This window comes from Arctopsyche grandis, chromosome 2, assembly GCF_051622035.1.
Source record: "Arctopsyche grandis isolate Sample6627 chromosome 2, ASM5162203v2, whole genome shotgun sequence".
Classification (NCBI taxonomy): Eukaryota; Metazoa; Arthropoda; class Insecta; order Trichoptera; family Hydropsychidae; genus Arctopsyche; species Arctopsyche grandis.
In genome coordinates, this window is record NC_135356.1 from 39,388,122 (window position 1) to 39,398,346 (window position 10,225).

General features: G+C 31.4%; 1 long non-coding RNA gene across 1 annotated transcript; it reads left to right on the forward strand.

The window, feature by feature from the left end:
* Positions 1 to 8,359: 8,359 nt before the first annotated feature.
* Positions 8,360 to 9,603, forward strand: LOC143922685 (uncharacterized). Its single transcript, XR_013261623.1, has 2 exons — positions 8,360 to 8,647; positions 9,162 to 9,603. It is a non-coding gene; the product is annotated as an uncharacterized LOC143922685 (long non-coding RNA).
* Positions 9,604 to 10,225: the final 622 nt, after the last annotated feature.

Genomic DNA, 10,225 nt, shown 5'->3' on the forward strand with positions numbered 1-10,225 from the left:
AAATATAAATTGGGATAGATGTAGGGTTTTTGAAGAAATTAATATTCTAAGATGTCTAAATTGTTACGGATTTAATCACAAAGCGGTGGATTGTAGAAACAAGGTGACATGTGCGAAATGTGGAGAAGAAGGGCACAAAAGCGAGGGATGTAACAATAAAATAATAAAATTGATAAATTAGGATTTATCAGACAGGTAACAGAGACGTTGTGCAAGTGTTATGGTCAAAAACGAAAACAATTGGTCGGTCCCATTCAGACCCGGCAAAGTTAATCAAAATCAAAACGAAGTTGGAAGACATTTGATATTGGTCAAACAGAAAAGGAGAAATTGTGAACACTGTAAAAATAAAACGTTTTCCGCTTGTGATAACTGTGAAATTCCATTGCATGACAAATGTTTTGTACCGTATCATAATAATTAATTATTTTGTCTTCATGTATTTTGTTTTTACGACTTTTGAACTCAAAATCTCATTTATGACATTTCTTCTTTTAAAAGGGTGCACCCTTTTTTTGTTGACGATGTGTATATGTCACAATATATGTACCTACGTGTGTTATGTTATGCGATTTGAAAATATCATTTTATCGAAGAGATGCGTGTTTGTTATTTTTAAAATTAATTTTATAAATTTCTTAACAATAAAATTACAAATAACCAGTGAGAAAGTATTATAACTGATTATGTGACTCCATTGTAATTTTTTTTTTATTTCTAAGAACATGTTTCATTAGCCCCAAAGGTCGTTCACGACACCACCTTGAAAAAAATTAAAAATGTTGAAAAATTAATTAATTATCCATCCCTATCCTATAAAAAATATTTCCCATGAAATAACTCAAAGATTTTGGAAAATAAACGAAAAAATAGTCCTGGGCACATGGGACATGTGTTTTCACGCGAGCTCTGGGTTCAAATGGGTTAAAGGAGTGTGTATGGGGAAAGGATGGTGATAGTGTGAATGAAATGTGGGAGATAATGTATCGTAATATAACATATTCTAAAAGTAAATGCGTAAAAACCACAAGAATCATGCATAAGCATAAGCTGAAACCTTGGTTTACCAAGGAAGTAAAGGAAAGCTTAGTTGATAAGAATGTTAGTTATAAAAGATATAAAATTATTAAGGCTATGGATGGAATCCAATTAGAAAAGGCTTGGTTAGAGTATAAAAGAAAGAGGAATAAATGTGTGAATGTTTTACGTAATGCGAAGAGGGATTGGCATGAAAGAAATATTGATGGTGCAAAAAAAGATCCCACAAAAATGTGGCGAATAATTAAAACTTTGATTTCCGGGGGAAAAAATGTTTCTTTGAATGAATTAGAAGTCGAGGGAGTAGTATATAATGATAAAGAGGATATGGTTGAAAGATTGAATGAGTTTTACATCAATAGTGTGAATGATATAGTTAATTCAATACAAACAAGGCATAATAGTGTGAATGATGATATTAATTTGGGTTTAAATAAGTTTGAAAGGTTTAAATTAGTGGAAATGGGGGGATTAAATGGTGTATTGAAGGGCATGAAATCAGTTTCTAGTATGGATGGATTGACTCTAGATATTTTAATCAACACTTGGGACATGGTTGGACCTCAGTTACTGAAATTAATAAATGAATCGTTAGAAGTGGGATCCGTCCCGAATGCATGGAAGGTGTCTACTATTGTACCGGTACCAAAGGTTACTGGCACACATAAAGCCAGTGAAATGAGGCCCATCAATATGTTACCAATTGTTGAGAAGATGCTGGAGGAAATCGTTATGATTCAATTGAAAGAGTTCATTAGTATAAATGATTGTTTGGTTGTGGAACAGTCTGGATTTAGAGTGAAACATTCAACAGAAACCGCTATCCAATTGGTGGTTTCTGATTGGATGGAGACGATGGATGAATCTAGCATGGTTGTTGGAGCAGTTTTTCTAGATTTTAAGCGAGCGTTCGAGACAGTAGATAGGAATATTTTATTACAAAAATTATATAAGTTAGGAATAAATGGTATAGTATTAAAGTGGCTTCAATCATACTTAAATAATAGAAGGCAAAGAGTAAAAATTGATAAGGTGTTATTCTCTGAATTTGTGACACCTCATGGAGTGCCGCAAGGGTCCAAATTGGGACCCTTATTATTTATATTATATATAAACGATATTGTTAAGGTAATTAAGATGTGTAAAATAAATTTGTTTGCAGATGATACATTGATATATATAATTGGAAAGAATTTTGATGTAATGTCTGAGATTTTAAATATAGAATTAAATTATGTGAATGACTGGTTGTGTGAAAATAAATTAAAGTTGAATGTGAATAAAACAAAAATGATGTGGTTGAATGGTAAAAATAAAAATATATTGAATGACATTAGAATTGATGATAAGTTAATTGAAAAAGTTGAAAATATAAAATACTTAGGTGTATACATAGATTCGGGACTAAATTTTAAAATGCACGCTGACTATATAATAAAAAAAATGGCTAGAAAAGTTGGTGTATTATGTAGATTAAGAAATATTTTAAGTAATAAAAGTAAAATTTTAGTGTTTAATTCAATTGTCTTGCCACATGTGGTTTATTGTGCCACTGCGCTTAATTTGTTTAGTGGCCAAGATTTAGAAAAAATGCAAAAAATACAGAATAAAGCTATGAGAGCTATTTTGAATGTGAGTAGATTTAAGAGTATTGGAAGTATGTTAGATGAATTAGGATGGATGAGTATTAGAATTAGTCTAAATATTAGTACATTGTCTTTTGTTTATAAGTTAGATCATAAGTTATTACCTAAGTATTTTGATGATTATATAATAAGGAATAGAGATAAACATAGTTTTTATACTAGAAATAAGGACAAACTAGTTGTAAGTAGAGTAAGAAAGAATAAGACGGCTGGGGGTGTTTTTCACAGGGGTGTGCTCATGTATAATGCCCTCCCTGAGTGCGTCAGGTCTGCTAAAAACATGGATGCATTCCTGCGAGGTGCGAAGAGACACCTCTGTGAGGGACAGTACATATAAGTTAATTATAAATTTTAGAGTTAAGTATAATAATTAAGATGTATTTTTAAATTAGCTTGATAGCTAAAATATATATAAATAAATAAAATAGTAATCATAGTATTATATTGTTATGTGGTACGATCTTACAACCTATGTATATACTTATGTATAATACCCTTTAACCTTAAGTTTGAACATCCGTTTCATTTTTAACTACTTATGATGTTATCTCTTAAAGTTATCCCTCATTATTTATGAGACTTTCAATATCTTTATTGCTTCCACACTGTACAATCAACTATTCTGTTCAATCCTATCTACTTAACTTTTATCTATTATAATTTATACGAGTTTCTAACACGATTGTTATATAAGACGATATAGTTAATGACCCGTTGAAATCCAAAGTATTACTTTTAATAATCTTTATTGCTATAGCTGCATTTTGTCCCACGATACGTGTAAACCCTAAAATATTATTATCACTATTATTATCTCTATGATAAATTGTGTTTCTACTCAATAATGTCTCGATACTCTCAAAGGATACATAAATCAAATATTAAAACTGTCTTACACACGGATGTTGCTCTGTATCTTAATCACTTTGTTATTTACCAACATTCTGTGATTGGTTAAAACTTATCATTCTTTTGTGTATAAATGCTCATGTTAGATCTATTGAACCTCACTTGCGATCAAACACTCTAACTGATCACTTGCGATCAAACAGTCTTGTGATTAAACTGCCTCACTAGTAACTTGTGATTACTACATAGTTACTTGCGATCAAACAGAGTCTCAAAAGGCACTTGTGATTAAACTGCCTAACTAGTACTTCGAGATACTAGTAACTTGTACATTAATCTCGTTTATATTTACTGCTAATTAAAGAATATAATCATTTGACAAAATCTGTGACTATAATATTCTACACCATCTCCTACTTGTCCCCGTAACATAAAAATTGGTGCGGATATAGCTGAACAACTGGACATCACTACTAAAACGAAGGAACAACCTTTGTATAGACAACTTCGAAGTGGACAAGGTGGATTTGCATCCTTTTGAATCTAGCGAAAAATCCAACTGCCAGAATCTTCTAAGCGGAGACTTCTGACGTCTAACAGGACAACTGACAAAAAAGCAGACAGTGTGCAGAGCCAATTCACAGTATGCAGAGAGAGCAGATCTACCATAGAATCTTCAAAGGAAACGGTGCAACCTGTGACGGTGACATCGCAAGTCCGTGACGCAGAACTAGCAGCACGTACGAGTACAACTCGAGATCCAAGCAGATCCAGCACTATGTGTATATCATCATCTAGTTTCATCAACAAAAAGGAGAAAGAGCTCAAAAACCTATTTACAATTGAATATATATTATAATATATAGATGACATATAGAAAATGTTTTACAATGTAACAAAGATAAACAAATAATATTACCGACGATTTATTTATGTAGATGAGATGTAACAAGTTCATTATCAAATGACGAATTCACTTTTAGATACCATGCATATTAACAGATACCGTCCATATTAACGTGGATAGACAGATATTATATAGATTATTTAAAAATATAATTATTTCCAACTCATCCCATCTCACGAAGCTGAAATAAACTATATTATATTTAATAGTTCAGAGGTATGCAGAAAATACTTAGACTGGTTTAAACTTTTGTTTTCCATAAAAATATTGTTTATTTATAGTTCCAAACTGACTAAAATATCACGATTAGATTATAACCTTGTATTCACATTGTTCTACCAGAACTTAAAATTTATACATAAGTTTTCTTGTATATATGTATGTATCTTCATATTTTTTAAATTATGTATATATGTTTTTACCTTTTCAAAATAATTAATGTTTTACATATATTGTTTGTTTATAATGTTTTACCTTTATTACTTATTTATATTGTTATAATACAATTTTTCTTAAGATGTGTAATTCTCTGTTATTCTCATAATTACATATATGACTTAAATATTAATCAGCTAATCACTCACCATATAAAGTTTATCCCTTTTAATTAAAATAATTTAATAGTTCTAATCATTCTCTTTTACCTATTCTCTTGCGAAAAGTCCATTATCGATATTGTGTCTTAAAACTCATGAAAAGAATTCACCGAAGAACGGAGACATCTGATTTTTTTTTATTTGGTGATTCTTCAGTCAATGATTCAATGTTGAAATCACTTATTTCATGTGTCTTTTTTGTGTTTTACATTAATGAATATATATTTTTTGTTACGATTGTTTTAAATGTTATTAAAATTATATTTTAATGCTTTTATATGAATAAATGCTATTCTGTTGCTTGAGTGGCCCGTATTTAAACCCAATTACCTGACTCTTATTTCAATTTAAAACCGAAAAATCAAGGTGGACAAAAAATGGTCAAGCATCAAAAAAAAAAAAAAAATAGCCAATGTTTGGGAATTCCGAGTCATATTATATTTACACGATCAATCATAAATTGGGATTTATTTCAGTGAATTAAGATTTCGAAACATACTTAAGTAATTATAACTCTATAAAATTGCATTATGATACAGTTATTTTCTTTCTTAATTATAACATGTAAATTAAAAAGCAGAAATAGTAGATTGTAAGCAGAATATACTACGATGACAATTCATATGTGTGTAGCGGCTGGCGAGCTTTTCTGAAATAAAATTATTGTGTGGAGCGAATAGCTTGTTACAGGGACGAGGAAGAGATGATACAAATTATAACCATTATTCTCAAATGCTTATATTATATTTTCCAAATAGCAGTTTTGTGTAAACAAGATTTAGGTAGACAAGTTTTGAAAGGAGTATCTATACAATCAGAATGATATTTGACAGTTTAGATTTGAATAGGATGTGTGATTGTAGAGTGTTGAAACAATAAAGGTTTTATTTGTTTATTTAAGATATAGCCAAGCTTAATAACTGATTATATTCAATCACACAAATAATAATGTATTAATATATTTATGTAAATGTAACCCTCTGTGGTGACCGCCGGGGTTCTGGCAGTACCAATGCGATGCACGGTCAGTCACCGTTTTGCGGGAAGCATTCTCTTCGTCAGAATAAACAACACCGTCACTGTTGCACTCGCCTTCCCCCATACCTCTAATAAAATATCTATCGAAATACCTAGGTAACATTTTCTTATCTAACTTATAAATAAAAACCAACATATATATACATATTTTCAGAGTATCATCAAATTTATTAAATACTTTAACACGGATCTTATACTAATATACCTATGTATTTATGTGCATCTAAGATACTCTTCGTGGCTCTATTCTGTAATGTTTGTAGCCTATCTTAGCCTAGCCTACAGAAAAGATCCACAACACATAAAATGTGGTCGGACAATTGCATTATATATGATAACTGCCTCCACCACATCCACTATACTATGAAAATAGCATTGAAATCACTTGGAAACGATCCACGTTGAATTTGATAGACCAGCATACAATGAAATCCATCCCGGCAAAAAGCTTTATGGATAAGCCTTGTGGAACTGATGTGGAACCCACGGGGGTTATGTTTGTATTCTTTTAAAAGATGGACATGATAGAGGAGGGGCAGTAGATGTTAGATATGCGTTCAGCTATATCAGCGGCTTCGAAGAAAAGTGACTGACTGACTGACTGACTCATGAATGGATTATATATGTCGCGGTCGGTATGAATGCACACACGTCAAATGTCAAATGTAAAAACGTAAACAAATGTCTGTTAGTGTGTGTGTGTGTGTGTGTGAGCTATCGACGCGAAACGGGTGGCGAGGAGTAGTAATAGCGTAAATTCGGATGGGAAACTTAGATATGCGCACAGTAAATACAATGATTTATTATGTTTTCAACACATTATACATAAACATATTCTTGAATATATATTATTTGGTTTGATTTTTAAATGCTTTTTATTATTACGAAATTATGTTCACAATACATATTATATCTACATATTTTAATAGCTACTGATCTACTGATCATTTTCTATTTTATTTGGTTAGTAATCATTTGTATTATATTGTGGCGGCTCGCTTATACGACATGGTCGAGTTTGGTTGCCTTCCTGCGAGTGGGAACCAACTCGGCTGGGTTCGGAGAGCCACTACTCACTCTTCCTTCAGCTGTCATATAATAAACACGTGCATTAACATGCCAGTCGTCTCATTGCGGTACGCCCTGCGCTACGCCCGACGAGAGTCGCCGCCAGGAGAGTCCAATTTGTATTTGAGTTGGATATTAGTTATTGTCGTTTTTTCGAAATGCAAGTGGCAAATATGTCGATCTCGGAATTCGAAATCGTTCCCCCCTTCCCCCCTGCTTGATCTCTGTATAATTTATATAAAATACAGTCGCCATACAAACAGACTTACAACCTGTTGTTATTATATAATCTCCCGCCCTTTTTCCACATCACGCATCCCACGCACACTACACTAATACATAGATACCGATATTATTGACTTGGATGCTATAGACCAGTCCACTACTTCTGAATCTTCATGCATTGAATCTACTGCACGTTTACTTAGCATAAACCATAGGCGAATATAATCATATTTTGACAATATTACTGATTCTGAATGTCATCAACTTGATAGAGCATTTGCTAAAGCAATATACATATGTATCAAACTGTCCTTTATCTATTGTTAAAATATAAATACATACATAAAATTTTCAATGTTTAAGAGGATCTTGTATTACATATATTAAATGTATTTTATGCATAAATTTTGAATAAATATGATATTTGACATTCAAATAATTTTATAAAAAGTCTTATATTTAAATTAATATGACCTTTCTTTAATAATTACCTATGTACTAAAAGGTAATTGGACTATTCGTCACATTGCGGTGGTCACAAAGACAATTTTTCCATGAAAATCGCAAATACACAATATTTGGCACTCGAGTTCTCGTTAGTATGATAGTTATCGTTAGTATGATGGACTTTTCGGCTGCCAGATGTTCCATTATACAGATTTTTTTAATCTCTAGTCATATCCTTTATAGTGTTTACTTTTTTTGTCTTTTACCATATTAATGTTATGAGTAATTAGTGTTTTATCTCATTATCTATACTAAGCGATTAGGCCCCGTGGACCTATCGGCTTCCGCCGTCTTCCCCATATATTCTCATAAATAAATAATATAATTTGTAGAAAAACACCTGTTGCTTTGTTGTGTCTTAAATAAAATAGCAGTGAGATTTATTGACATCGTGTCTAGTAATGATTCGCAATAAAGAGCAACAGTTGGTTTTTGTACAAGTCATGCAGTAGTCGACCATTATACACCCATATCCCAATGAAGTATTGATTAATTCTGAAAACCTTTGGCCTTCAGTTAATATTGTATCGGCTAGCAACACAGAATTTTTTCACTATCGGTTTTTCGTCAGCCACAGCTTGTCAGTCTACGACGTCACGATGTGTGCCTTAGAGCTGGACCCCACCATCTGCCAAGCTCTGCGATTGCTGCACTCTTCGAGCAGCGATTCTACCGACCAATTGCGTTCAGCTTTAGATGAGGTGAAATATTTGGACACGGGGCGAGAGAAGGAAAAGGAACGCGAAAAGGAGAAAGATACTGATCTGGTTGAGGTACTGTTTAGTTTGAGATCTTAGCAACTTGTAACATATTGCATTTTTATATTCATATTTTTATATTTTCAAATTTTTATATTTTTATGTTTCATATTTTTATATATTTATCTTTCATATTATTATTTTTCATTATAATTTTATTTCTCATGTTTTTTATATTTCTATATTTCATGTATTTACAATTTTATATTTTTATTTTTACAATTTATATTTTTATATTTTATATTTTTACAATTTCGTATTTTTATATTTTTATATTTCATGTTTTAACAATTTTGTATTTTTGTATTTGTTTTATCCATATTTGTCTTTTAATTAATATATAATATTATTATAATATAATAGGAATTAATTTCCTTTTTATATAACCATAGTGTCGACTTGGAGTTGATCTGTAAAGTCACTATGGCAAATTTGTGAATAAATAAATAAATAAATAAATATATATATATATGTAAAAACATCTGATTAAATCTCATGACAAAAGAAACTCAACCTTTGACTTTTCTAGGAGTGTCACAGTCCAATTATAAGCAGTGTATGACTTGTCTCGACGCTCTAGACTTCGACAATGCGAGCAGCATTAATTCTCCGCCGATGGTGATCGAATGTTCTTCGTCGTCGACTGCCAGCGGTCCGATATCTCCGGAAAAAGCCAATTCTGTGAGCCCCCCGCCTCAAATCCCGTTGGACGAGCTGCCTACTCCTCCCAAGGTTGTAACACCGACTATAAACATCATATCGGGCGATCAGCGGCTTCAGATTGTCAAAAAGAAGTCGAACAAACACCGTGAAAATAAGCGAAACAATACAAAATAAACACATTGCAATTTTTGTTTATCGTTTAACTTGCATAATCATAATGTTACATTTGGCCTCTTGGTGGTATATTCGGTATGTTGACAAAATTGTGAAATGTAACAAGAAAGGTTGACAATGTTTCAAAATCATCTAAAAAAAAAAAAAAATTATCAAAAATTAAATAAGTTTATTTGTGAAATTTACTAAATGTTTAAAATAAATAATTTAATCTCAAAATTGATGTATTGTGCTCACTATTATTTATTGTAATGTTGTATCCTGAATAATATCAAATATTTTAATTTCAAAATTGATGTAATATGTATTGTAACAATATGTCCTCGATAAATTCAAATACAGGTATTCCTCGACTTACGACGGAGATACGTTCCTGAACCTCGGTCGTAAGTCGAATCCGTCGTAAGTCGAGGAATATATTTATATTTTTTTTTTCGGTGATTTTACTTACTTTTATTAATACAGTAATTCAAATGAATTCATATTTAAATTTAAAAAAAAATCTACATCATCCGTACTTATTAATTATAAATTATACATCCTCATCACTTATCACATAAGTACAATCCATTTCTTCATCTTCAGTTTGAGATACAGTCGTATGAGTTTTTTTGAAAAATGTGTCTAATTTTGTTTGAAAATTATCCTGTATTTTTTCTCTATATATTTCTTGGTAGCATGCAAGATTTTCTTGAATCCTGCGGTTCACATTTGAAAATCTTTCAATGTCTGGTTCCATCACTTCAAACTTTTGTA